The sequence below is a fragment of the Triturus cristatus genome, chromosome 7 (assembly GCF_964204655.1).
Source record: "Triturus cristatus chromosome 7, aTriCri1.1, whole genome shotgun sequence".
NCBI lineage: Eukaryota > Metazoa > Chordata > Amphibia > Caudata > Salamandridae > Triturus > Triturus cristatus.
Genome location: NC_140590.1, coordinates 126520929 through 126546474, shown reverse-complemented (window position 1 = coordinate 126546474; position 25546 = coordinate 126520929). Strand labels below are relative to the sequence as shown.

The 25546-nt window shown below is 46.8% G+C and overlaps 1 protein-coding gene across 1 annotated transcript in view; it reads left to right on the top strand.

Annotated features, from left to right (window-relative positions):
- Positions 1 to 18011: 18011 nt before the first annotated feature.
- The window catches only part of LOC146809013 (sialic acid-binding Ig-like lectin 14), a 523779-nt gene continuing 516244 nt past the window's right edge, over positions 18012 to 25546 (top strand). Inside the window, exon 1 of the mRNA XM_085615807.1 lies at positions 18012 to 18141. The gene's annotated coding sequence lies outside the window, so the exon portion shown is untranslated. The remainder of the gene's footprint in view (positions 18142 to 25546) is intronic.

The window sequence follows — 25546 nt, the reverse complement described above, 5'->3', positions numbered from 1 at the left end:
CTTTTGAGCGGGTCGGGATCGACATTGTAGGGCCCCTGGACCCCCCAACTTCCCAAGGGCACCGGTTCATCCTCGTCCTGGTGGACCATGCCACCCGTTACCCTGAGGCCATCCCCCTGCGCACCGTCACGGCCCCCGTGGTGGGCCGGGCGTTGATGGGAATCTTCTCCCGCATGGGTTTCCCCCGCGAGGTCGTGAGCGATCGCGGTACCAACTTTATCTCCCGATACATGAAGTCCTTATGGCAACAATGCGGGGTGTCCTATAAGTTCACCACCCCGTACCACCCCCAGGGAAACGGCCTGGTAGAGCGGTTTAACCGGACTCTGAAGGGGATGATCGCGGGCCTGGAAGAGCCCCTCCGGCGTAAGTGGGACATCCTGCTCCCCTGCCTCCTATTCGTATACCGCGAAGTTCCCCAGAAATCCTTAGGGTTCAGCCCCTTTGAGTTACTCTACGGGCACCCTGTCAGGGGGCCCCTCAGCCTGGTCAAGGAAGGCTGCGAGGCGACGCCTCGAGGCCCCCCCCGAGATGTGTTCTGGTATGTCCTGACCCTCCGAAATCAGACTAGAAGGTTCCGAGAGATGGCCGAGGCCAACCTGGAGGCGAGTCAGGAGGAGATGAAGCGCTGGTACGACCAGAACGCCACTCTGGTCGAGTTTCAGCCGGGCCAGCTGGTATGGGTCATGGCCCCAGTGAAACCCTGCGCCCTCCAGGATAAATGGACCGGGCCCTTCAAGGTGGTTGAGCGGAAGAGCCAGGTCACGTACTTAGTGGACGTCCAGTCCCCCCGGGACCCCCTCCGGGTCCTCCACGTGAACCGCCTCAAGCCCCACTTCGTGCGGACGGAGCTGAGTCTGCTGCTGGCCACCGATGACGGGGCCGAGGAGGAGTCCGACCCTCTCCCCGATCTCCTGTGTACCAAAGAGAAGGACGGCTCCGTAGAGGGAGTGAACCTCTCCCCGTCTCTCACTCCCCAGCAACGGGAGGATTGCCGCCAGCTCCTAGGGCAGTTTTCGGACCTCTTCTCCCTGGTCCCTAGGGTCACCGACTGGTGTGTCCATGACGTGGATACCGGGGACAGTCCGCCAGTGAGACACTGGGCCTACCGAGTCCCTGATCGGGTCCGGTCCTGTATCCAGGCCGAAGTCTCGAAAATGTTGACCCTAGGCGTAATCGAACCCTCAGATAGCCCCTGGGCCAGCCCCATGGTCCTGGTCCCTAAAGCAGCCGCCCCCGGGGTCGCGCCAGAACTCCGCTTCTGCGTGGACTACCGGGGACTCAATGAAGTCACCCGAACCGATGCCCACCCCATTCCCCGAGCCGACGAGCTCATTGACCGGCTCGGGGCTGCTCGGTTCCTCAGTACCTTCGATCTCACCTGTGGCTACTGGCAAATTGCGCTCACAGAAGGAGCCAAGGAGCGGTCCGCTTTCTCCACCCCGGATGGGCACTATCGCTTTCGCGTGATGCCTTTCGGGATGAAAAATGCCCCGGCCACCTTTCAGCGACTGGTAAATAGAGTCCTGGCCGGGCTGGAAAAATTCAGTGCCGCATATCTCGACGATATCGCAGTTTTTAGTTCCGAGTGGAGTGAGCACCTCCGGCACCTTCGGAGGGTGCTGACCGCCCTGCGCCAGGCAGGCCTCACCGTGAAAGCCAGCAAGTGCCAGATTGGGCAAGGTTCGGTAACCTACCTGGGGCACCGGGTCGGAAGCGGCCAGGTCGCCCCCCTACAGCCCAAAATCGACGCCATCCTAGCCTGGGAACCACCCACTACCCAAACGGAGGTTCGAGCCTTCCTGGGCCTCACGGGCTACTACCGGAGATTCATCCGGAATTACGGCAGCCTGGTCGGTCCCCTCACGGGACTCACGTCCAAAAAACAGCCCAAGAAGGTGCAATGGTCCCCTGCCTGCCAAGAGGCGTTCGAGGCCCTGAAAGCGGCCATGTGTACTGCCCCCGTCCTCCAGGCCCCCGACTACTCCAAAGAGTTTGTGGTACAGACTGATGCCTCCGAGCATGGCATCGGGGCAGTCCTCTCCCAGGTGAATGACCAAGGCCTAGACCAGCCCGTGGCCTTCCTCAGCCGAAGGCTATTGCCCAGGGAACAGAGATGGAGCACCATCGAGCGAGAGGCATTCGCCGTAGTCTGGGCCCTCAAAAAACTACGCCCTTACCTGTTCGGCACCCATTTCAAGGTCCAAACCAACCATCGCCCCTTGCGGTGGCTCATGCAGATGCGAGGAGAAAACCCCAAGCTACTGCGGTGGTCAGTCTCCCTCCAGGGGATGGATTTCACCGTAGAACATCGCCCTGGGAATGACCACGCCAACGCCGATGGCCTCTCCCGGTTCTTCCGCCTCAGCGAAGAGAACCCCCAAGAAGATGGGTAGTTCTCTCCGGCTTTCAGCTGGGGGGGACGCATGTTAGACCCGGCCCTCGTAACATAGCTAGACCTGACCCCTGCAACTCACACGCACCCAACCCGGACTTCCCCGTCCATGGCCTCCCACCCTTCGGCCACACCGGGCCCGCGTGCCCACTTCATACACCAAGATGGCCGCCCGGCCCCAGCGCGACCCTGGCCTAGAGGCGCCACTCCGGCTGGAGGACATCGCGCTCCCCTTGGGATGAGAGAGGGAGGAGCAGTTTCTATCACACCTCTGCGCTTCCCTGGGACGGTGGGTTTCGATCGACCTGCCGGCCTCCCCGAGGGCTGGCTCCACGCCTGCTGGGTGTCTGGGACTCCTCCCGACCCGGCCCTGGAAGGATCAAAAGACAATGGCAGGAAACCCCAACAAGCAACCCCCCAGGTGACAAGACCCCTGCCTGCACAGACTCCGGACATCAAAGAGGAGTCGCCCTATAACAAGGGGTGCTCTGGGACTGTCCGGCAGATTCGCCTTGGAACACCTGAGCCCTGCTGAGTGACTCGCGGCTCCCTGAAGATCGTAAGACCTCCGAACTGGTACCTGAGCCCTGCTGAGTGACTCGCGGCTCCCTGAAGTTCGTAAGACCTCCGAACTTGTGCTTGAGCCCTGCTGAGTGACTCGCGGCTCCCTGAAGATCGTAAGACCTCCGAACTTGTGCTTGAGCCCTGCTGAGTGACTCGCGGCTCCTCGAAGATCGTAAGACCACCGAACTTGTATCCGAGCCTTGCTGAGTGACTCGCGGCTCCTGCAGACTCTCTTGGTACCGCCGGACCCCACGACGACCAGCGTATCCCCCAGCTCGAGGATTGGGAGCTGTGCGCCGGGTACGCTCCTGCATTTGATCCATATCCCCAAAGACTGTCCCGCTACCTCCTACCCCCCTCCAAGACTCTGAGAGCCCACGCTCTGCTTGTATATATTTGCCGTGCGGATCATAAAGATCCTTCTACTCTAACTTGATAAAGATTTGCTCGTAAGAACTCCTCGTGTGGTGTCCCTCTGTCGTGTGGTGCCGAGTGTGCGATCCTAGATACGAGGTTCCTCCCGGAGGAATCTCCCGCCAGTGCCCGGCTACGATCCTTCGAGGGTGGGTCTCAGGGCAGTCAGGGTCCCCTCCGGGCCCCTCTGAGGTCGCCTTCTAACACATCTGCACACCTCAGCTTCTACACCCTGCACCCCAGCCACCTCACCGTCCACCATAGATAGCTGCAATGGATCACTGTCTGCTGCAGGATGACCTCCACACTCCCCACCCACACTCAGGAGGCAGTCCACAACCCCGACCCCAAACCTACCTTGGGCGTCTGTCATCCTAGATCCCGTTGGGCCATCTCCGTGCATCCAACCTTGCCCTGGCCACCGTGCTTAACATCCACCGTACTCCAGCATACAGGACATTGTTCTACCACCTGGCAACACATACCTGGGACTCCCTCCCCGGGTACCTCCACATGGGCCATGACCTCTACGCCTTGATGATGATCTCCCAAATAGGTGTGTCCACACAGTTTAGCAAGCCCCCCCTCAGCAGCCAGAGGCCATCACAGGTGAGTGTTGTGCTCCATGCCTACATTGAATGATACCTTGTGACCCATGTGTGTCCTGTACCAGACTCTGATCCCAGGGTATGGATGGCTGGAGTTAGTTCACCACTCAGGCATAGTTTGACATTTCCACACACATATGTCGTTGAATAATGCAAAATGACAGAACAATGCGATTTTATTTTTGGTGGGGTGAGTCTTTTGGTAGATGTGCTCAGGTGCTCTACCGGGGGAATAGAATCCAAAGTTCACAGGGGGAGATGGCATCCTTGTCAGTTGGAGTCATCAGAGTCCAGGCCACAGTGTTGGTCATCATTGGTCAGACTGTGACAGAATGTGGCAGAGAATGTCATTGGGTGAGGTGCTGCTGTTGCGCCAGAGGGCCAGGTGCCAGGCCAGGTGACCTGGGAGATGGGGATGGTCCGCTGACTCTCACGGTCTTTTACGTGGATGACCCACCTTCCTCCGGGGACCCTCAGATGCAGGCCTTGACGATGTCAGGGACGCTTCGTCAGACGAATCCTCCTCCTCCTCGTCCCTCCCTGTGTCTGGTGCTGCTCTACGCCTGGTGGTACAAGGAGGGTTTGCCAGGCTTTGGGCGATCTGACGGAGTGATTGGCTCACGTCCCTTTGCACCGCCAGGAGCTCAGCCAGTCTTGCCTCCATCCGTCCTTGGTGTTGTTGATGACTGGCATGATGCTCGACCTGCAGGTTCTTTATCTCATCGAGGGTCCCCTGCATCCCGGAAAGTCTGGACACGACCTGGTCCATGCCTCTGGTGTCACGCCGGTATGAGTCCAGGATGTTGCGTATGTGTGACATACCGGGGTCCTGAGCTGGCTGGTCAGGTTCGCGCCTCTGCCTGCCTCCACTCCCACCACCCCTGCCCACACGAGCCTGGCCTGCCGTTGTGGGCACATCGGGTCCACGGGACCCCTGAGGGATGGCATTTGCAGGGTTGCCTGCCTCCTCCTGGGTGCCCTGAGAACCTTGTCCCTCCTGGTCAGACTGGCTGTGTTGTTCAGTGCGGGCAGGGCTCCTGGGTGTCTCCTGGGATGTGGCAGGAATGGGGGTGGGGGTTGGCACAGATGTACCAGACGCAGGTGCTGCAGGGGCTTGTACACCAGAGGGGCCAGGTTGGTCGGGGTCATCCACGGAGTGGTGAGAGTCGTCGCTGCCGGTGGGATCATCTTCACGCGGTGCCTGGGACTGTGATTCTTCCCCCCCAGTGTTGGGGGGAGATCGTCGACGTTGCCCTGTGTGTGAGAGAGACAATGTTAATGGTGTTTCATGCCACATCCATGATTCGTACATATTCAAGTTGACACAGTTCACCCAGGTAGTTGGTTGTCCCTAGCATTCCTCTCAGTGTCCACTTGGGGAGGGGCATGTTGCGGGGGACAGATTGGGATGTTCTCCTGAGTGTGTGACCTGTAGTTAGTTGGCTCTGATGCTTACTTGGCTCTGGATTGGTCTTGTTGTGTCACATGTCCATTGTGGGAGTGTGTGAATCCGTTGTCTGCCCCGGGGGTGTGTGCTTGTGTTAGGGGGGGATGTGTGACCGGGCGTGCTGTTGTGTGTAGTGTGAGTTGTGATTGGGTCTCCCAGGTGATGTGTGTGTCCCCTCATGGTGCATGCTGGCATGACAGTGTGTGCGAGTTCCTGTGCTAGATACCTGTGCTTGTGGAGTTGGTGTTTGGGTGTACAGTGGTCCCAGGAGGGCCTTGTGCTGCATACAGCAGGGCCCAGTGTCAGCTACCTTGTCAGTACTTTGCCAGTCCCTGTGCATTGTGCATGGGTATGTACCTATGCCATATGGGCTGAGGACATTGTTGTCTGCGTCTCATTTTGACAATGTGTTGTGTGGGGCCCACCCTCCCAGCCTCCCGGACATCCAGTCTTGTGTTTGTGGTTGTTGTAGCCTTGTTGTAGCCTTTGTGATGGGTGAATGGTGACGTTAGCGGCATGGGCGTGGTTTTTGGGTGTGGTTGTGTGCGGTGAGTGCTTGGGGGTGGGTGCGTGCATTTGTTGTGGTTGGCAGGTGCGCAACACCCATTGGACTCACAGGGCTTCAGCCCCCCCGTCGTGTGTGGCAGCCCGGGATGAGACAGCTTCCCGGCGCACTCACAGCCGCACCCGAGCACTTCACAGGTCTTTAAAAGACCATTTGCATGTTAATGAGGCCTCGCTGTTGTTTCACCCCTTTAAGAGCCCCTGCAGCTCCACTATGCCTATGGCTTAAAAGATTCATCCCCCCCCCCCGAAATTTTGTATTAGCCTCCCCCGAAATTTGGCTCTAGTTGCGCCTCTGGTGGTTGGGGTGTGGATGCCATCCCCCCCAAGATACGTGAGTTGTTTGTGTACTCACCAGGCTCTGCGACTCCTTCGACTCCGTGTAGTCCCACCGGCGGTAGCATGGCCATCACCTTCTCCTCCCAGGGATGGTAGTGTACGGGTCTGCGGGGCGGCCCACCTCCAGTGATGTTGGTCTGGGCATGTTCTTCATTCATTTTCCTCTTGACCGCCCTGCGCAGTTCGTACCACCTGGCTTGGCATTCATGCCTGGTCCTTCGGACGGGCGCAACAGCATTCACCTTGTCGACAATCCTCTGCCACATGGCTGATTTTGCAGCTATGCTGGTCTGTCTGACCAATGTTCCAAACAGCTGTGGCTCGACTCTGATGACTTCGTTGACAAGGAGCTCCAGCTCCGCCGTGGTGAACTTTGGATTCTTGTCTGTGGGCATGGTGTGGGGTGTGGGTGTGGGTGTGGATGGTTGTGGGTGTGTGTGTGTGAATGTGAAGAGGGGGATGTTTGTGGAGGTGGTTGTGTGAAGGTGTGTGAGTGAAGGTGTAGCGAAGGTATGAGTTGTGTGGGGTTGTTTGTCAGTGGGGTCTGGCAGCAGTGGGTCTGTTGCAAAGGCTCATGGGTTGTGTGTGTGGGCCCTTTATATTTTTGGGTGTGGCTGTGTTTGAATTTTGGTGGGTGTGTTATAAGTGGTGGTTGTGATTTGGGGCCTCTGTTTGCCTGTTTGGATGTGCCAGGTCAGTCTTTGAGATGTATTTTGTCATGTCGACGTGTTTTGTGTTGTTGTGCGAGTCGGATTGACCCTCCTTGTGCTGTTTTACAGTGTCCTGGTTCTGTAAGAGTATTTTTCGCGTAGGTACGATCCGGACATATGCGATGCTGGGTGAGGGGGCTGGGGTACGGTGTTGGTGTGCGGTGCGTACATGCGGTGCAGGTGATCGGTGCGTACATGCGGTGGGGGTGCTGGGGGTACAGTGCGTACATGCGGTGCAGAGGATCAGTGCGTACATGCGATGGGGGGGCTGGGGGTACAGTGCGTACATGCGGTGCAGGGGATTGGTGCGTACATGCGGTGGGGGGGCTGGGGGTACAGTGCGTACATGCGGTGCAGGGGATCGGTGCGTACATGCGGTGGGGGGGCTGGGGGTACAGTGCGTACATGCAGTGCAGGGGTACGGTGCATACATGCGGTGGGGAGCTGGGGGTACGGTGCGTACATGCGGTGGGGGGCTGGGGGTACAGTGCGTACATGCGGTGCAGGGGTATGGTGCATACATGCGGAGGGGGGCTGGGGGTACGGTGCGTACATGCGGTGGTATGGCGCGTACATGAGGGGGTGCTGCGCGTACATGGGGGGTACGGCGCATACGGTTGCGGCCATGGGGTGCAGTGCGGACAGGGTGTTGTACGGTGCTGACATATTTGGGTGTGGGGGGGCTGTACGGCTCGTACACGGGCATGAGTTTACCCGTGTGCATGTGTGCTACTGTGTTGGCTCCGTTCGGGCATTTTTACATGCGATTGTGTATTCGGACGGGCGGTCGGGATCGTACTTGCGCGCTCGGACTTGTGTTTCACGATTTGTTAGTGAAATTGCCCGGATCCCTTTCGTACACTTTTCCCGACGATATTCGGACGTGGACACTTTCCGACGCACTCTCGTAGACTTTTCCCAACACTATTCGTAGTTCTTTTTTACGTCCCAATCGTACTTGGCAGTTTGTACGGTATTTGTGCGACTCGTACGTAAAACAATACGGATACCAGTCGTACGCAAATTATTTTTAATGGATCGGAATCGGCACCTAAATGTTTTAAAATTTTACTAGTTATTAATTTGTTTTAAGTTTAATTCTATGTTTTTAGTTCCGTAGCGGGTTGTGGGTTTATAGGGGAATAGGGTGGGAAGTAATTTAATTATATAGATTTAGATGTTTAATTTTAGTAGTTAATTTAGTTTTTTTTAATTTGAATTTTGCGTTTTTAGTTCCGTAGTGGGTTGTGGGTTTATAGGGGAATAGGGTGGGAAGTAATTTAATTATATAAATTTATTGAATAATGTGTTCATTGAATAATTAATCATAGTTTAGTAATTAGCTGTTAATTAATTTTGATTAGTTAATTAATAATTAATTATGTTAATTGTTTAATTAATTGTAGGTGTGTGTTGTGGTGTTTATATGTGTAAATGGTGTGAAGGGTGGCAAGTAATTAATTTTATTATTGAATAATTATTAAATATTTTTTAATTAATTACCATTAATGAATTAGTAATTATTAATTGTAATTGTGTAATTAATTTTAGGTGTGTGTTGTGGTGTTTATATGTGTAAATGGTGTGAAAGGTGGTAATTAATTACTTTTGTGTTGATTAATTAATACATATTTATACATTAATTTCCATTCATTAATTAGTAAATATTAAATTTAATTGTGTAATTAATTTTAGGTGTGTGTTGTGGTGTTTCTATGTGTAAATGGTGTGAAAGGTGGTAAGTAATGAATTTTTTATTGATTAAGTAATAAATATTTATAAATTAATTTCCATTAATTAATTAGTAATTATTACATTTACTTGTGTAATTAACTTTAGGTGTGTTTTGTGGTGTTTATATGTGTAAATGGTGTGAAAGGTGGTAAGTAAATAATTTTTTATTGATTAATTAATACATATTTATAAATTAATTTCCATTAATTCATTAGTAATCATTAAATGTAATTGTGTCATTAATTTTAGGTGTGTGTTGTGGATAGTATATGGTGTTAATTAATGTCTAATTACTTATCTTTGTTAATAATAATATAGTTACATTTATATATCAATAATGTTAATATTGGAAAGTAAATTTAATTAAAATGTTGATGGTTTTGTTTTTTATTGTTGTGGGATCCAGCGCTTTCCCTACTGTTGCACTCACTGGAGTGGGAATAGTCATTTTTACCCCATCGCTATCCAACGTTTTAACTACTAATGTTTTTATTTTGTTATTAAATGTTTGTATTATTCTTTTTTAAATAGTTTAATGTGTTGATTAAATAAAGAATATTTTATTTGATTTTAAATTATTTATATATGTGTTTATTTTATTTTTATATAATTAAAGTTTATAAATTAAATAAAGATAATAGTTAATAAAATATATTTAAGTAAATATAAGTATATGTACACATTTTGTGTGTGTTTATATTTATTAAATTAAGTTTATTTGTTATAATTAGTTAAAATATATATTACATTTAATTAATGTTGTTAATAATATTAATATTATTTAATTACTTTTATTTAAGTTATGTTCGTTTTTAAAGTCGATATTTTTTACTTCTATATTTTTTACATCAATATTTTTGTGTTGATATTATTGTACTTTAAGTATAGGGACTGAAAATTTTTGTTATCAATATTTTTACATCGATATTTTTTTCATCAATATTTTTAACATTGATATTTAAACATGGAACCGTCCATAAAGATAGGTCTCGCGAGGATTTGTTGCAGGCGCGCGCCATGCACCGGCAGCCCTACGATGTCCGGCGTTTTGAGTGAGACAAATGCAAGGACTGGTTCCTGACCGGAGCTAGGGGCTTGAGAAGGGCACCGGAGCTCTGGAGTGGGTGATGTGACTCAGAATAAACTCCGCCTTCCTGCGGGAAGTGATGTGCAAAAACGGCCGCTCTGCATGAAGGAGCGGGATCTAAGATTTCAACACGATTACACCACAGCGCTGAAGTTCCCAATTTCGTTGCTGTTTTTTTGTTGGGGGAACGGAAATAACGATGAGTAAGTATTAAAGGAACAACATGTGTGAGTCTGTTTCCAGGCTTATTCCTCCTTGTTTTCTTCAAAACTTTTACATGGTGGTAATAGGTACTTTCAGCAGCGGACATACAGGAATGGAAAACAAAAACGTTAATTGTGAAGGTCCAGTAAGTCCTGTGACCTAGGTGTGTTGGTAACTCTTACCAGTGTCATAGCGTTGATATCTTCAGATGCACCATAGATATATAGATGCACTGATTAGGGGTGTTACATTGAGTAATTGCTAAATGAGGGACAATGGTTTCCGAAAGCGTTACTGTACCCAGGTGACATTGTATTGATACCGCACAATACACTCTCAGAGTGCATAGACATAACCTTCCCTCCCCTTACTGCCATGAATGATTGCTCCTCAGAGGGTTAGGGCCTCCAGTCATCTCTCGTAGTTCCACCTGTTACTGTGGTCAGTCACCTCGCAGCCATCCAATGCCTGTTGGCCCTCCCGAGGTACTCAATGCTCCTCTTTTGACGAGAGATCATCGAGAGGCATGCTCTAACAGTCTACTATATTGCCTCATTCAACCTCTCAAGTTCGGGCCTCTGCCTGCTGGTCGCAGGCCCATGAGGCCCGATTTACACACACACAGAGGAGGCCTCAGGTCCCCCTCCGTCCAGCAGGTATTGTAATAATGCACCTACAGACCTTGCTCCGCAGACGAGCTGATTGCGCCGAGGGTCTAGGTGCCTACCGTGGCGCAGGGAGCTGTGGCCTAACTCTAGTTTGGGAGGATCACAGGCACCCCTGCACATACTGCTTCAGGCTCGGATCTCCCATCCTCACACTCCTGGCTAAATGGACGAAACACTTCAGATCAGGGCAGTCTAGACCACATACTCCTAAAACATGTTAGATCCCAGTTGCACCCTACCTCGGACAGAAGATCACTGACGAGGCACTAGAGGGTAGGTCACTGGGTCTTACTGTGATTTTAGCATCCCAGAAATGGACTGATAATTCATAGATTAAAGCAGCTCTTTTTGGAAGGTTTAATCTGACCACAGATTAGCATTTAAAAAAAACTTTGCAGCATTTCTACGCAGAGTAACCAGACATTATGGGAGGCCTGATTGGACCTTAAACGAACTGCCACTTTTAAAGTGCTTGAGTAAGTGTAACCTGGCACAGGCAATCCTCTGAGAACATCCTATGTATTTATTTTGCAGAGTTACATTAACATGTAGCTGATGGAAAACTGCTTGGCGCTTGCAAGTTTGCAAAAGCACCTGGCAGGCTGGTCACCATGAGGGAGCAGAGGAATACACCTCTATTAGAGCATATTTTCACACTGATTCACTCATAGGTGCCAAGGTTTCAGATTGGTAAGTGTGGCATTTTCATAATTTAACTGTAATAATGGTTGACATTCACACAGTCTGACTCTGCTCAGTTTTCAGTAGCCTGCTGGTAGCGCACTTTAGTTCAGTGAGTTTCTACTTGCTCAAATGGCCGTAATTTATAATATTTATATGTGTCCCTCCTCTTCATTGCTTGATTCTGCTCACGAGAAAGTGTCACTCATAGTCGTTGAAATGTCACTCATAATTACACTGAAATTATGAAAATGTCACACATCGCAATCTGAAACCTTGGCAGCTATGCTAAGTCTACCACACACAGCACATTTGAACATATCATAATTCCATGCCACACAATTCAACTATAAATAATTTAATCCTACAACATTCCATACCACAGTTACAATCCTAAAAATAAAAAATACATATTTCCACTTCACTCCATACCACATAATTCCACATCACATAATAACATTCCACACAAGGTAATACCACTCCAAACCACATAATTCCACTCCACACAACACGACACATAATTCCACTTCAACCTATATTTTTGTACTTCACACAACATATTTACACTCCGCTCCAAAACACATAAATACCCTCCACAGAATACAACTCTGCAGCATGCTGCATAATTCCACTCTGCACAATTATACCCCACACCATGACACATATTCCACACGTCACACAATTCCACAATTCATCCCCACACAATTCATCACACAACATAATTACACTCCACATAATACCACTCAGCACCACATAATTTACCTCCACATAATTATGCTCTACTCCATATTGCATAAATAGGATCCACAGAAATCCAGTCTATGCCACGTAGCAATAGTCCACATAACTACACTTCACACTTTGCATCATTATACCACTCAACATAATTTTCACTCATCAGTGCACACTTCCACGTCACACAAATTCAACTCTACACATTTCCATTCCTCACCACATAATTCAACAACTACATAATTCAAACCAACAACACAACACACCACATACATCCAATCTACACCACAAAATTCCACATCATGCTACAATATTTAACAGCACACCACATAAGTAAACTCCACTACATACCACTCCACCACACAAAATACCATTCCAGATAATCTTTCTCTCAGACACACAATCCCACTCCATGACACATAATCCCACTCCACATAATTCCAGTACACTCAATACCACACAATTACTATCGACAGAATTACACTGCACACCATGCCACATTATTTCACTACACAGATCCAATCCACACAACAGAATTCCACAACTAACAATTCCAATGCAAACCATATATGACTTGCATATATGCAAAAGCATATATTGCAAAACCATATATTGAAAATACTTGTTTACCTTCCAATGCGTCCAAGCAGATCCTGTTCCTGGGGCTGCAATCTTTCTATTGCCCCTGTCAGCTCTGTGCTGCCTGTCCCTTCTCAGAGGCTGTGCACCCTGCAGAAGGGCCAGGCTCTGCCTGAGGAGAAACAATGTAACTTTTTACTTTGTTTCTCTTCAGTCCTGGGTCAGCTGAAGGAGCTCAGAGCAGGCTGCACACTGCAGCTGCTTTAGAGCAAGCCTCTCACTCACAGCTCTCTGCCGAAGAGCTGAGGAGGCCCCCTTCACCTACTGAAGACTGAGGGCTCCTCCGCACTGCGGCAGCTGCGAGGGTGTTTGTTACGCCCCTGCCTATTACCTCCCTTTTACCAATGGGGCGGAAGTCTCATTCTCAATCTCTCGCGGGACCTGCCCATTAATGTATACAGATTGAGCAGGGGCGTGGGGCATGAGCAGAAGTGGCGTCAATGATATTCAGTGTGAACTAAGACATGTACAAGGAGGACTCGCGACAGTCACATTTCTTATCTCTGTGAAGTTAAGAAAACATGCATCTTTAGGAGAAAACCCCTCCTTCTTTTCATAATACTTAAAACACTAGAGCAGTGTTTTGCAGATAGGCACAATCTGTAAATGTGGGCTACTATCTTACGGTGCCTTTGCCTATTTTTGATCCCAATCAACAGTACTGCAGCCAATACTAGGGCGGCATAGTGGAGGGTCCTCCTTCTGCATGCCACCGTATCATTAGACTGGAACACAGCGGTTCCGATACATCACTAAACTGGAACACAGTTAGAAGAATTTGAACCCTCAACCCGACAAAGGATTGCAACACAAACACTTCTACAGAGGAAATATACAATGTCTGCCCAGCATCTGGGCGGAGCCAAAGGCCCTCTCCCAGCGGTGGTGCTGCTGAAAGCTCTTCGGTTTATCACATAACGTCAGGAGACAGCTGCTCTGTCAAAGAGACTACGAATGGCAGCAGGAAGTTGCAGTTTCAAATCAGCTCCCTGCTCTACAGAAATTAAAGCTTTCATGTACTGGAAATTGTAACTTTGTACACATTATTCTCTTGCCTGCAAGTCATTCAGAATGCAGCAGCCACATTGATTTATAACAGGAACAAGTTTAGTTCTGCTTCAATCTGCCTTAAAGAGCTTAACTGGTTGGTTGCCCATGAGACAAAGAGCCAAGTTTAAACTACTATGCTATGTGCATAGAGCTTTATATAGTTTACAAACAATTAGAGTGGGTAGTGATGGTACTTTGATTGCACTTTTCTTGTAATGTGCCACTGTCTCAGTAATCAGACTTGTACAGCACAAGCAGTACAAGCACTAGCACAAGCAGTACAAGCACTAGCACAAGCAGTACAAGCACTAGCACAAGCAGTACAAGCACTAGCACAAGCAGTACAAGCACTAGTTATCCCCAGAGTGGATTACGGAAGCGTCTCTCTCTGCGGCCTTCCTAAAGCAACTACGGCACCACTAAGAGACTCAATCAATGCCGCAGCGAGACTCATCACCGGTTCTAAAAGAAATGTACACATCTCACCAGACCTCAAATCACTGAACTGGCTTCCCCTGGAAGCAAGAATTCACTTGAAGATAGCGTGTATGACGCATAAAGCCATGCACCACAACGCAACTAGATATCTAACACAGAAGCTGACTATCTCTGGTGGGCTCAGATCTTCCAGAAGTGCGGAAAAACTATTACTAAAACCACAGCGATTCAACAAGAAAAAAACATACAACCGTACCTTCTCAGGAATGGCACCAAGAATCTGGAATGCTTTACCATCCGAAACCAGACTTAACCCCTCTACTGTCTCATTCAAAAAGGAAGTAAAATCAATCTTCATGGCCAAATTCACCTGAATAAAGCCCAATGTTTTGTGACTAACTACTATAGCGCGGCCATTTCCCTGACTAGGACAAGTGACCTGCTAAGCAAGCTGGACATGCCAACTACCTGGTGCCTGTCGCATGAGGATAGCGTCCGGTTGTACCTGATCACCTTGCTTTTGTAACATGTTTTGTGTATAGATGCCTCAATTCGTCTTTTGTTTATGTATAAAAACTTTATTTACTGTTAAGCGCTCTGATACCCGCAAGGGTCTTGTCCGCGCTCTATAAAACTTTCAAACAAATAAATAAATAAATACAGAAAAATTCTTTCAATGTGGTGCTATAGGGTACGGATGCATCATACTACCCTGAATTCATAATGCACTTAAGCCAAAGACCTACCTGTTACTATGAAAAGGAGTAGCACATCACTCATTACAACAATCAACATGAAGTACTTCCACTCCTCTCAGTAATATCATAGATCCAACAGTTTAACGACATGATGCAAGTACTTTTTCTCACTGAAGCTTGTATTTTAAGTAAGGAATAACAGCTGACGTGTTTCGTCACACAAGTGACTTTTTCAAGGCTGTAATGACATATATACACATATATCAATCAATGTGCACAAGATAAGAATCTGTTGTTTGAGAAATTCTTTAACAAATACGTGTTGGTAAATAAATCCGTCTTTTGTGATCCGGAACTAGGAAGAAAAGAAGAGATAGCCTCTGCCCCCATGCCAGTTCTTATTCTTCATGTTTTTTGCTGTGAGCATCATGCAAGAATGGTGTGAGAAGATACAACAGTAAACCCAGTGCTATCTCCCAATTATGTGCAAGTCAGACATCCAACAACTATTTACAATAAAAATAATAAAGAAGAAAAGTGCCTTTAGCCAAGTAGATGTGAGTTTGTGAAAATAATGAAACCAGAAGTAGAGTGCTGTATGGCTGACTCAAAAGAGTTGGTGATTAAATGAAAGAGACTAGACTTTTAAAGTCATGTGACTGACCTAAAAGTGGTGGTTCAGTATAGCTGGTCCTGTATGAAGGCCCATACAAAGGTCACGATGTATCATAGGCTAGTGTAAAGAAAGAAATATAAGGGGTTAATAAACGTCATATGATAGCAGGGAGGGAAGGCCAGACGTCTATCCCGAATGTAAGGACTTACATAAAGTTGTATATTCCATTAAGACCCTTGCGGTGTGGATAGTTGTCCAGCTGTTCCGATGTAATATCCTGAGTATGGGGGAGCAGCTTAAAAAAATAGAGTATGTATAAATGGCCAATGATTTTTCTCCCCTCCACACTTTCAAGCAGGCCCTAAAGAGCCATCGGCCGAGGGTTCCAGAGTAAGTCTAGAACGTGGAACCCGGCTCCTTCAAGGCCAATGCGACATTCTTCTTAATGGGTTTTTGGTAAACTCATTCCATCTACTTAATTGAAACCTGAAATGAAGGGAGATTTGAGGGGCAAAATGTGCCTTTATGTGTGGTGATGCAATTTCTAGAGTACGTTTGGAGTAAAGAATCCTTTACTAAATAAAACAAATAAATAAATTCCAAGCCAACCAGAACACCTCATTGATCCTTAAGCTATTGAACTTATATATTTCACATTTGAGTGCATACCGTTACCTGAGAACTGGCATTTTCTACTCTTTTCTACTCTTTCATTAGAATGATAAAGTTGTTGGGGCCGATTCACAAAAGTAATCTGAGACAAAATCGTAACTTTACTACTTTCGGTATTCACAAAAATCATTTAGGGGTAGTAAAGATAGGATTCCTAACTTTAGTACTCCTAAATGCCTTTTGTGAATACCGAAAGTCGTAAAGTTAAGAGTTTGTAAATCGGGCCCCCTATGAGGTAAAGTTGAACAAGTTGGAAAAAGGAAGCTTCTTAGGCAAAAGAAAAAAAAGTTCAGGTCGGCAGTTGTGAAGAGTGGGGTTGACAGGGGTGATCTATAAGGAATCATTGTTCGCTGCATGGAGATGTACATGGCAGCACATTGCCTTGATTGCCCAACTGGCCCTAGCCCCCGTCGCACTGAACCGCAAGACAACGTCTCGAGGACAATCCTTCTCCTGCCTCGCTGCATAGACCTGAACTCCCTGCCTCTGCATCTCAGGCAATCACCATCGCTGCCGCAAATCAGGAAGGACCTCAAGACCTGGCTCTTAGACTGAACCGCCGACCCAGCCCCTCCCCCCCTCGCCTTGAGACCCTCATGGGTGAGTAGTCACGCTTTATAAGTCCTTGATTGATTGTTTTGCTTGATATTGACTAGAACTGGGGCTTCCAATGTAGGAGAAAAAGTGCTACATCCATACCAGGTTTTCAGCTCATCCTGTATGTAGGTTTAGTCCATTTCAATTAATTTTATGGATATTTTCTTATGTGACTATCCTGTACAGATGTGGCACTTCTTGGCATATATTGAATACTGCATGTCTACAGCAGCCCAAGGGAAGGCTTCCGACAGCTCAGCCTGGCATCATTGTAATTGTGCCTCCCTTCATTGCCAATTTAGGGCCATACTATCAAGGAACGGCGATAACATTATCACCGCTTTGGCGATAATGGGCTTGATAATATGCCCTTGTGAATTCCCATAGAAGCCCATGTTTTGGTGTCAACATGGGATTCTTTTGGAATTCACAAGGGCATATTATCAAGCCCGTTATCAAACCGGCGATAATTTTGCAATAGGAATCCTTCTGAAATGTTATCAACAGTAGAGGTCCGTGGAGGGAGTTCGGTGGGGCGGGGGAGGGGCAGGGTGGGGAAATGTAAACACTGGAATATGGATGAACGGAGGTAAGTACACATTTAAACAAATAAAACGAATTTCGTTGCGCGCGCTGCATCGCATTTTGCGATGCAGCGCGCGCAAAGGAATTCGTTTTATTTATTTAAATGTGTACTTACCTCCGTTGATCCACATTTTGGTGTTTACATTTCCCCACCCTGCCCCTTCCCTGCCCCGCCTCTCTGCCCCACCGAACTCGCCTCCACGACCGCTACTGGTTATCGACAGCTCTCAAATACATTTAAACCGATTTCGTTTGGCGTTTCCTGTTCTAGATTTTGTTTCAAAAGGGAAAAATACCGGATTTCACTGCTTTTCCCAATATTTACACCGTTCTTGAATAAATAAATGACTAAATAAATAGTCAGGTGGCAACCATGGAACTTGTGATCAGGAGAACAAGTCTTTGGCATTTATTGCAAAGAGGAAATTAAAGCGAGAAGTGGCACTGAAAATAGAAGTGTGACAGAAGGTGATAATGGAGGCTTAAAATAAACCAATGATGCACAGGAAACCCCGGTGTTTTTCTGATAACGGATACTTGTAAGAGACATTCTTGCTGGGCTGCACCTCATCTGAAAATACAATGCGGCAGAGCAGCAGTCCGCTTGGAGGAGCTTGGCATCCGGGGATGTGAGAGGCTCCAGTGACCAGCGTATGAGGAGACAGAGCCGCCCTGCCTCGAAGGTGCCGGCCTAATGGGGTATGTTTACCAATGACACAAAGTGGAACTGTTTTTGTTTGAGTTCTTTAGTTAGTCGAGGGTCTGCTCGTGGATAAGTGGCCCACATGGGCATTGTCTTGGGTGGCTGCGAGGTGGTGCGCTGATGTGCATGCGCTGCAGTGATACTGCTGGGGGGGGGGTCTGTAGGGAGCAGGGTCTATCGGTACATTTGTTGAGAGAGGGAAAGGAAAGCAGCAAGAGGCGTCTCTTCCTCATTAAGGCCCTGATTACGGATGTATGTCGTTACAACGCACACTTTTACAACGCATGCACTTACAACGCATTTTTTACAACGCAACATCCACTACAACGCATTCCATTACATAGCATGACACTACAACGCATTTTTAAAAACTACCTTTACAACGCATTCCATTGCATCGCATACTACCTTTACAACGCATACCATTACAACGCATAATTTTAAATTGCATTTAAGGTAAGTATTGGATAGTATAGGGGTAAAAATTACTATTCTAACTCCAGGGGGTGCAACAGTAGGGTAAGTGTTGGATTGCGTTGTAATGGTATGCGTTGTAAAGGTAGTATGCGATGTAATGGAATGCGTTGTAAAGGTAGTTTTTAAACATGCGTTGTAGTGTCATGCTATGTAATGGAATGCGTTGTAGTGGATGTTGCATTGTAAAAAATGCGTTGTAAGTGTAGTGCGTTGTAATAGTTGCGTTGTAAAGGTTGTTCACCCCTGATTGCTGGTGCTAAATGTAGAGCCACTAGTTAGCGTTCCAGGAATGATAATGCTTGGGTGCATGTGAGAAGTTCATGACATGGATTCCCACGGCAATCACAAATTATTGGGCACCTATGGTGTCCCCCGAGTCTTTCACGCATGGTGTCCTGGGGCCTCTGTGCCTTAGAACCTCAAGCTGGAGACCTGGTACCACTTTTAGTACTTTACTCTCAGGGTAGTAAAGTAAAGTAGTTCAAACCTGACTCACAGAGGGATTGTGGGCTAGATATGTAGGGCCTCATTTAAGAGAAATTGGCGTAGGGCTGCACCGCAAGGCTTCTTGATGCGCTGCCCTAAGCCAATGTGAAAGGACAGGAATGCACCGTATTTATGAAATAAGGTGCATTCCTGTCATTTTCCCCTGCACACAACTTGCTGTCTGGCTTCAACGTAGCCACCATTGCAGCAGGTGCCTTAGTTGCAGCAGGATTGTTTATGTGCAGGAAGGGGCAACTTCCTGCACAAAAACATTCCCTAGAGTTCTTTTCTGCAACATGCTTAGAAAGAGGAAAAAACGAGGAGAAATAAAAATATTTCTCCTCGTTCTAATTGCAATAGGGAGGCGTAAGGTTTTGGCGCTACCCTAGGTGTACGTGATTAAGTAAATCTGGGGCAGTGTCAAAATCCATGGGTGGTGCATAGGATAACCCACTGCAACGCCCATGGAACGCCTCCTTGATGCGACTTACACTGCTTTGTCTTACTCGATACCTATGAGGCCACGCAGAGTGGCTTTGCGTCGCCTCATAGAAATGATTGAGAGGCTTACGCCGCCGGAACATCGAAGTGAAGCTCTAGCAACTCCCGGCAGCTCAAGCCTCTTGTAAATATGCCCCATAGTATCCAGCATGCATGAAATAACTCTCAATAAATCATTGTACATATTATCTGTGATTTTCCTTTAAAAAGAACATTAACTTTAATAAATACTCATTTTATAAACATTTACATTCAGCAGATGGAAAAGCAACTGGAACCTGTCCTAAAAGGGCTTTGCAAACTAACTAGGGTGAAATTGGCATCCCTGAAGACAGGTCACAGTGGACAATTCACGCCCTAACTATAGATTAGACTATCTAGTCTTGAAGCCCCCTGAAACATTTCTGTATCAGCTGATCCTAAACAGTAATGTCCTTTTACACTTTAAAGTAAATTATGCCAAAATACATACTATTAAAGGGTCAGGATTATAAGTTTTGTTTGTTTGTCCTCATTCACCTCTGATCACAATATCCACTCCAGACGTCTGTACCCCAGAGCCCCCTGGAAGCAGGTGGGAAGCCCTCCCACTTGCGGGTACGCATACGCACAGGAGGGTACTGTCCCAAGTGGGAAAGTCGCTCTCAAATTTGGTCTGGCGGAGACCGGAAGCTGCTCGTAGAAATGAGGGAAAGAAGGGGTCCATCACAGACTAGAGAGATGTAATCATAGGGCAAGAATGTCAAAATGGTAGTCCCTTATCTGTTCTCTCCCGCCTCTTCTTCCAACCATCTTATTAGGAAGTTCCAGAGAGCCTTCTTCCTGTAGGATAGTCTCCCCATTAACTCTAACATAGATGTTGAGCGTACAAATTCTAGCCAGTCAGAATGCTGGGAAAGGAAACATTCCAGCCACCTACGGCAAGTTTTCCTTCTAGCTAAAAGTATGGCATAGAATAGGAATGATCTAGCTCTGCCTGTGTTTTCATCCAGAATTTCAAAAATAATCAAAGAGAGGCTTACCTTAACTTGCAGCCCCAATATGTTCAAGATAGTCTTACACACTTTCTCCCAGAATTCGAGAATAGCCGGACATTGTTGGAACATTTGAATATCCGATCCTTTCTCCAATCCACATTTCATACATTTAACGGGAGGCCCTTTTGACATCTTTGACAGCCTTTGTGAAATTAGATAGGCCCTGTGAATTGAAAATAGATGATTTCTCCTTAACCAAGCCGGCTTGGCAGTTCGAAGTAAAGTGCTCATCGATACTTGCAAGATTTACTCCCACTGCATTCCTGGCAAGCAATAGCCCCGCAGATCTTTTGCCAGTCTAAAGTCCCCATCTACGGCTTCTTGGATCTCCCAGTACCAAGTAGATACTTCTTTCCTCCCCGGAGGTTTCACTACCAAATGTTCTTCTAGATAGTTGCCTATGCCGATTGGAAACTTCTGATTCTGTGCTCAGCATCTCAGTTGGATGTACTTGAATTTGGAGATTTCCCCCTCCTAAGAGCTGCGTAGCATTAACCAAGGCAATAGAGTGCCATACTGGGCAAGGTCTCCCCAAGCGCGAAGCCCAGCATGTCTTAATGGAAGCGCTTACTTATATTGGAGAGTCCCATAGAGGGGCCAAGCTGGAGTAGTAGCTTAGACCCGTCAGCTGTCTGATGCTGGCCCATATTCTAGCCATAGCCTGTAACACCTTGAGCCTGATCTTTTTAAAATATTTGGGGTCTTCGAACTTAAACATGAAGCAATCCTGATCTTTATCAGCCCCCTACAACATGGCTGAAAACATGGACCCCCACAACAGAGCAGTCTGGGGATTTTCGCAGCATTCTGGAATGGGTCAGTTGAAAAGCCCATGCGTAGTACTGCAAGTCCAGGAGGGATAATCCCCCTTTCTCCCTTTTACGTCACAGCTTCTTCCAAGAAATTCTTGTTCCTTTATAGGCCCAAATGAAAGAATTCATGGCCTGCTGAAGTTTATCGATACAAGACTTGTCAAAATGTAAAGGGATTGTGTAAAAAAGAAGGTGATCTTTGGCAGCATTTTCATTTTGCTCAAATTCACCTTCCCAAAGATTGACATAGGGAGGTGTACCCAGCTCTTTATAAGCCACAAACATTCCCTTGTAACATCTGACATGTTGACTTCTGGGATTTTATCGGTCTCCTGTACGATCTTCAGCCCCAGATATCTCATCTCTTTTTTGGTCCGGGTATTACCCTCCTCTACATTCCATGTAATTATCTCAGTTTTTTCTGTATTTACCTCATACCCTGACACCTTACCATACTCCTCTGTGTGATGTAAAACGGCAGGCAGGACGACAGAGAGATCCGAGGAATATACCATTATGTCATCTGCATAGAGAGCAAACTTTCTCTCCCACCCTTCGTGCCTAAAGCATGGGATATTCACATCATCTCTGAGCTTCTGAGTGAACGGCTCAATGTAGAGGTTGAAAAGAAGGGGGTACAGAGGGCAGTCCTGTCTAGTACCCCTGGTTATTTTGAACGATTTAGTTAAATTGCCATTGACTAACATTTTTGCTGATGGATCTTGATAGATTAGCTGGATGACTCAAAGAAAGTTCTTACCTGTGTTCTACTTTTTTAACACAACCACCAAGTTCATCCAGTTAACTCTATCAAATACATTAGTGGCATCTAGGGTCGTAACTGCTAGAGGGAGCGAGAGCGTTGAGGCCAGATTTATTGCGTCAATAAGGCTGTATGTAAGCTCGTACAGGCATCTGCCCTTAACAAACCCCTTCTGATCACTGTGCAGCATGTCACCTGCTACTGTACTCAACTCAGCAGTAATATAGGTCTACATGACTCACAGTTAGCAGGATTTTCCCCTGGTTTTAATATTAATGCAATGATTGCCTCACCCCAGGAACCAGGCAGTTGTACGCTGGTACTTGAGATCTCATTGAACAGCTGGGTCATAACCGGGATTAACACATCCCACAAGTTTTTGTACAGCTCTGTTTGTAGCCCATCAGGCCCTACAGCTTTTCCCCTTTTACTTAACTGTAAAACTGTCTTTACCTCCTGCTGAGTAATTTCCTGCTCTAAAAAGTTCTGGTGTGGTGCATCTAGAGATTTAATTGTATTTCAGCCCAGCCACTTCACTACTTCCTCCTCGATTACTTCCCTCTCTTCAGTGTGCAACCTCTGAAAGAAATCGTAGAAAGCCCCCTCTATTTCTGAATCAGTAGTTAATTTGAGCCTATTCTGCATATCCTCTATTTCCCTTATCAAGTTTCGGGTTCTGTCTGCTTTTATTTTCCAAGCCAACAATTTCCCTGTTCCTTCCCCATATTCAAAATGCACCAGCTTGCTTGCCTCCCCGTGCTTTGTGATCCTCGTCTGCAAAATAGTATCTAACTGTTTCTTCAAAGTTTCCAATTTATCTGCATCTCCCCACCTAGTCTCATCATCCCTATTGCACCACATACCGGCCTCTACGATCTTCATTTCCGTTTCTATCTGGCTAACTACCTCTCTATATCGCCTGTTTCTAAAGCACAGTTTGCTTGTGATTTTCCCTCTTAAGTAGATCTTCAGGGTATCTCAAACTATCAAGTGGTGGTCGACCAGGTATTGAGGTTTAGGAATTCCTCTGTCTCACTACGCAGAAAATTCATTTCATCTATGTCACAAAGTAAAGTCCGGTCTAACCTTCCTGTTCTTCAGATCCAGAACCATGTATACCCCTGAATGATCAGACAGATGGGTCGTCAAGTACCCAATGTCCTAGATTGTATCTCTCAAGTTTAGACTGACCAAGAAGTAGTCGATTCTAGATCTATGACCACAGTTCTTGTTGTGATAGGAGGCACCAAGCAGAAGGCCAGACCTGTCCCTCTAGACGTCACAAAGCCCAGACTGCTTCATCATCGAATGTAGATATGTACCTGATTTAGGGGTGGCCACTGCTTTACAATTTATTGATGTATGCATTTTGGGGTCTAGTATAATGTTGAAATCGCTGGCCGTAATTACAGGATCTGTGAAATCTAGCAGATTGGTGGAAATTATTTTCAAGGGCTCTGGATCATCACAGTTCGGGCCGTAATAACCTACAATTGTTACTAAATTACCCAGCAATATCATCTTAAGAATGATCCACCTACCACACTTATCCACTAAAGAGTCAATTATATGCACCTTTACTTGCTTCTTAATTATTATCGCAACTCCTCTCATATTGGCACTGTGATCAGTGCAAATCGTGTGTCAAACCCTCTTTAATTTTTTGAAGATCGACATACATTCTTTCTTTACCAAGTGAGTCTCTTGTAAGTCTCTTGTAAAATAATTATCTGTGCTGGGAAGTCCCTGATATATTGCAGGATTTTTTTCCTTCTCCCTTTAACACATATACCATTAAAATTCCAAGTTAGAAACTGAATGGTCATCTAAACACTCCATGTTCATGGCATGCAGGCTAGACCACTGCATATTTCTGTGAAAGAACCAAACAGAGCTAAATTAGTATTTTTGTGCCTTTTTTCCCCTTATGCCTTTTTTCCCCTTCCTGCACATAAACAATCATTAAAAAAACAAGCATTTGCAATGCAATAGTTCTCGGATTCACGCAAGTTTGAGCTATTGGCATTGTAAATGACAATGCCTTTTATGTATGATTTTGTTTTTAAAACATAAATAAAAGGCATTGTTTTTTACAATACTAATAGCTTAAACTCTTGCAAATCCGAGACCTACTGCATTGCATTAAAGGGCCTTCTCAAACCCTTGTTAGATTGTAAGTATCAGAGGAAGAGATTGCCCTGTGATTTCTTCAAAGTAGTGATTATTAGTGCAGTGAAGATGATGTGTAAGTGTTTTAAATTACACAGACACAAATTGTGAAGTGAGAGTTGCATATGATCCGAGCTATAAATACTAACAAAGCACTCCAACACCTTATGCTCTGTGATTACACAGTCGTGGCTCAGGAGGAAGAGCAGGGGGGCTATTTCCAGCCCTATCCGTGATTTGAGTATGCAGTTTGGCATTGCGTAATGTCATTGCTATCTTTGGCCTAATAAAAAACACTCCAGCTGTAGTAGGGACCTGGCTTCACCTCCTGGTGCAGGGCAGGCTGTGCTTTATGGAAGGAATGGAGGGAGAGTGGGATGGTCTCTGCTGCAGCTCTGGCCTCGTACAGTGCCCCTGCTTTTACTAGTGAGTGAGAGGTGCTGAGGTGGTGGTATTGGTATTGGTGTTGGTGGTATTGGTGGTGGTGGTGGTATTGGTGGTGGTGGTATTGGTTGTATTGGTGGTGCTGGTGTTGGTGGTAGTGCTGGTAATGGTGGTATTTGTGTTGGTGGTGGCATTGGTGGTATTGGTGGTGGTGTTGGTATTGGTGGTGGTATTGGTATTGGGGGTATTGGTGAGTGTATTGGTGGTGGTGGTATTGGTGAGTGTATTGGTGGTGGTGGTATTGGTGGTGGTGGTGGTATTGGTATTGGTGGTGGTTGTATTGGTAGTGGTAGTGGACTGAGGGTATTGGTAGTGGTGGTGGTATTGGTGGTGGTATCTTTGGTGGTGGTATTAGTGGTGGCATTGGGGTGGTGGTGGTGGTATTTGAGGTGGTGGTATTGGTGGTGGCATCGGTGGTGGTATTGGTTGTGGTATTGGTGGTGGCGGTAATGGTGGTGGTAGTATTAGTGGTGGTGGTGATGGCATTGGTATTGGTGGTGGTGGTACTGGTGGTGGGGGTACTGGTATTGGTGGTGGGGGTACTAGTATTGGTGGTGGTATTGGTGGTAGTGGTATTAGTGATGTTGGTGGCATTGGTGGTGGTGGTGGTATTGGTCATATTAGTGGTGTTATTAGTGGTGGTATTGGTGGTGGTATTGGTGGCCGTATTGGTATTTTGTGGTGGTGTTGGTGGCAGTGGTACTGGTACTGG